We start from the raw sequence: 5057 nt of genomic DNA, 5'->3' as shown, positions 1-5057 counted from the left end.
ACCATAGGGTACTTTAACTCTATGCAAATCTCGCATTCACTCTCGTAACAGTTAAGCCCACTCTATTAAGTGACCCAAATTTAAATTTCAACACATATGTTTCACTTGTGAATGAGATCTTCTAACAAACAACATAAGGATCACATAATCTCAGAACACCGCAGGAGACAACCAGCCTACTTCGCCTCAATATAACATTTCTGTATACCTTCCACCATCATACACATTACACAGTCACTTAATCTTCCTGAGTCTGAACTCATACCGCAACATGAAATTTACTTCACTCCAACTAGGAGACATGAAAAGATTCTTCACGCGCCCATAACTCGGGGCTACACATCCAACCACAATGGAAATCAAACACTTAATAGTTCATCTATCATCCAGCAGACCTTCCTCATCACTTCCAAGTCATATAAATACCTCTCGCAGTACCAACATACTCATCACATAGTTGTCAGCCATCACTTCCACTAATAGGGACAATAACGCACATATAAGTTCAAAACACTTGCTCACATAATCAACACCTCGGTGCTCAAGCCATAGGCAAATATCCAGCCTCAAGTCCTCTAGATTGGCCCAACATCAGACTCACAGAGATCATATCTCACCCCTTGATTAGGGAATCACAAGCCATCAAGGTATCTGATACTGAGCGCTCATACGCACATACGAACACGTGGAAGGAATTTCAAGAGTTACTTTTCAAGCTGAATCAAGGACGCACGATAAGAATTCAAGAATGCAAAGTTTTCCTAAAGGTTCTGCAACCTCTCGAAGATAAATACAACCGTCTTTGTATCGATCCGCGAGACTCTACTAAACCTATTCATGACTTGTGAGACCTATGTAACCTAGGCTCTGATAGCAACTTGTCACGATCCCAAATCGGCCCGGTCGTGATGACGCCTCTCGTGAAGACAAGGCCAGCCGACACGACACTCACATTAACCCCTTAAGCCTTAAGAGTCATTTTTAAGCCTTTAATTAAACAATGTTTCACAATAAAATCCTGAAATAACAGTGCGGAATAAAATACCAGCCCGACATCGGGGTGTCACTAGTCATGAGAAACTATCAAGGTCTGAATACAACAAAAGTCTAAAAATGTACTAAACACAGTAACACTAATGAAGGGAAGGAAGCGGTGCTGCGAACGTCATGTAGCCACCTTGCTAACTCTGATGACTCCGCGCCTAAGTAATCAACACCCGCTACTGGGTTCTGATATACCTGAATCTGCACACGAGATGCAGGGAGTAATGTGAGTACTCCAACCCAGTAAGTAATAAGAGTAAATAAAGGCTGAGCAGTAGGAAACAATGAATCCACATTCACGTTAGGCTCAATAAACATAACAGGCTTTCAAATCATGATACGAGTCAATCTTCCCTTTTTAAAATCCAGCTTTTAATAAAATCATTTTGAAATACTTTCCAGCATTTTTAGTAGGGGTTCAATACCCGTTAAAATAATAATAGAGATTAAAACCATAATCGGCCCCCTTGGGCAAAGCATAGTTCCTAAAATAATCCCTCGGGCAAAACAATAGTCATACACACTTCTTAACTTGAAAATCTCAGTGGAAATAACCAATGCCAAATCAGGGATTAATTTTTGAGCACCTCATAAACCCCAGTTTAAATAAAAGTTGTTTTAAAACATTTGTTCAATATTTTGACAGAGTCTTAAAATAAAAATGAGCGAAAAAAATCACTAAATCAATATATTCGATAGAAACTCACTTTAAAGAGGAGTGAAATCAATGAGTTCATAAACAGGCCTCTCAGGCAAAGCATCATTTATATGCATGTATATATATCTATCGCCCCTCGGGATAGCCTCTCTGTCCCTCGTGACTCAACTCTTACCAATCAATACTCACACTTAATATTAACACTCAATAGGTATCATATAATAACCGCTGCGGCGTGTAGCCCGATCCATATATTTCGTCAACGGCGCTCACTGGGGGTGTGCAGACTCCAGGAGGGGCCCCTTATGGCCTAAGCGCAATATCAAGCCATCTCGTGGCATCAAATCTAGGCCCTCGGCCTTATATCAATGTCAGTATAACACTACTACGGCGCACAGCCTGACCCATATAAGTATTGCTGCGGTGTGCAACCCGATCTGTATCCATATATATGTATATATATTGCTACGACGTGCAGCCCGATCCATAGATATATAATCCTCACAACTAGGCCCTCGACCTCTCTCAGTCATTTACCTCACCATCAGACTCTTGGTATATCTCAGTCATCAATCTTACAATCAGACCCTCGGTCTATCTTAGTAAAACAGGGAACTCAGCCCAAGACAGTTTCCACATTTTTAGGAATGTAGTGATAAAGCCAGATTTGAGCAATAAGCAGGTAAAACATGACTGAGGATGTGCTTTCAAACAAATAGAGTGAGGAAAAATAGTAAAATGCCCCTAAGGGTCTCAACAAGTCGGCACAAGGCCCCAAACATGGCATAGAGCCCAAAATAGTTATAATAACATCAAACAATTAACTATCAACTGCACATTTAATTTAATTATTCGGGATGGACTAAGTCACAACTCCCAATGGTGCTCTACCCCACGCTCGTCATTTAGCATGTAAGTCACCTCAAAGTAATACAACGATGTGTAATCCGGGGTTTCAAACCCTCAGGACAGTATTTACAATCATTACTTACCTCGAACCTCCGAAATTTCTAGCTCGCGTTGCCTTTACCCCTCAAATTGGCCTCCACGCGCGTCGAATCTATCCAAAATCAGAACGAATAAATCACAATATGCTAAGGGAGCAAAGCCCTAGCGAAAACAATCAACAAAGGGCACGATTCTCGAAATTACTAAAACCCGAGTCCCGAACCCACGTCTTAGAATCGGGTAAAATTTACATTTTCAGAATCCTCATACCCTCACGAGTCTAACCATACAAAATTATCCAATTTCGATACCATTTGGTCCTTCAAATCATCATTTTACATTTTTGAAAGGTTTCACAATTTTCTTCCCAAATTCCATCCCAAATCATGAATTAAATGATGAATTCAATGATAGATTCATGTACTCTAGCCAAATCTGAGTTAAAATCACTTACCCCGATGAATTTCTTGAAAAACCTTCGAAAAATCACCAAAATCCGAAACAACCCAAAACCTCGTTTTTATAGAGTACCCCTCAGATTTCAGCCTCTGCGGGCCGCACCAAATCGACCGCGGTCAGCGCAAAAACAACCGCGGCCGCACAAGCCTTCCTCTACAGTGATAGGCTTTAGTATTTTGGACATAATTTTTGCTACATATGTCCAAATTATGATAGCTTCACCTTTCAGGAAACTAGACATGAAGATCTACAACTTTCATTTTTGAATCATCTCAAATTCCTTTTGGATCAAAAGATATGAGCTTCCGAAGTTGTACCGACTATCTGAAAATCTTCAAGACCACAGCTGCGGTCACTTTTACGCGCCCAACACTAAGCCAACACGCCGAGAGCTAATTCTACCGCGGCCAGCGCTAAAGATTCTGCCCCCATCCATTTTCTAAGTTCCGAAATGTCCGTACTCGCTCAAAACTCACCCGAAACACACCCTGAGCCATCAGACCTCAACCCAAACATGCCAACACCTCCCATAACATCATTAACACCTAGTCGAGTTTTCGTATCACTCCGAACAACATCAAAACACAAAATCAACTTCGGATTCAAGCCTAAGAACTCCAAGAGCTCTTAAATTATGCTTTCGATCAAAAAGTCTATCAAATCTCGTCCGAATGAGCTGAAATTCTGCACGCACATCCCAAATTACACAATGAAAATACTGGAACTCTCGGAATTCTATTCTGACCCCTATATCAAAATCTCACCTATCGACCGGAAAGCGCTGAAATCTCAATTTCGCCAATCCAAGCCTAAACCTTCTACGGACTTTCAAAATGCATTCTGATCACACTCCTAAGTCCCAAATCATCTAACGGAGCTAACCAAATCATAAAAATTCCGATCCAAGATCATATACAAACTAGTCAACTCTTGGTCAAACCTTTCAAATTTAAGGCATCAAACTGAGAACTGTTCTTCCAAATTCATTTCGATTACCCTAAAATCCAAAACCAATGATTTACATAAGGCATAATATATACACGGGGCAAGTCATGCCCGAAGACTGGCGATCAAAGTGCAAAAGTTCAAAACGACCAGTCAAGTCGTTACATCTTCCTCCACTTAAACATACGTTCGTCCTCAAACGTGCCCGGAGTTGTTCTAAAAGCAAACCAATTGCTGAATAACCTCACCTTTGCATATACCCTGGGATGATCCCATGTCACCCTATCTCATATAGGTCCGATAACATATGCAACTAAAATTTCACAATCTATTCTAACCCATAAGCCTTAGAACCATATTTCTACTTCTGAAATCATTCACAAGATCAGAATCTCACATCTATACTATGAATAACTCCAAACAAGTCGTAACAAACCATATCTGCTATCTCAGGTGCAATCACATGATATACCACATAACTCAAACACCACCAGCGATAACTTCTAATCACAACAGCTGTACATAACAACCGAATACCGATAGGAAACCTCTTATCAACTAAAGTGTCATTCTAACACTTCCATATACTGCCAATGATAAATGAAACACGCAATAAACCATAACTATTTCTCAGATCAATTATTCATAAGGCCACTTCTCCTTTGGCAAGGACCATAGCAAATTTGTGAGCCGAACTTCGATATTTATCCTCCCGACATACTGAAATCGAATCTATTTGTATTCATTAATGTTCCCGACGATCTCCTCTAATCCAACACATCACTTCGGTGACATGACACAACAATATAGGCCTAAGCCACAACTTGCATAATACGCGCACCAATAAGCAACGGTCCGAACATACTCAAATGAAAGAGTTGTACCTCAAGATCACCAGTACCACCACAACACAAGGCTGAGAACCCGTTTCGCATCTTAGAAATAGAACACACAAATTTAACCCACCAGGTCATTTTCCTACATAGCTTCGCTGCAACGCGCG

This window comes from Nicotiana sylvestris, chromosome 4, assembly GCF_000393655.2.
Source record: "Nicotiana sylvestris chromosome 4, ASM39365v2, whole genome shotgun sequence".
NCBI classification, from domain to species: Eukaryota; Viridiplantae; Streptophyta; class Magnoliopsida; order Solanales; family Solanaceae; genus Nicotiana; species Nicotiana sylvestris.
This window is presented reverse-complemented; position numbering follows the sequence as displayed.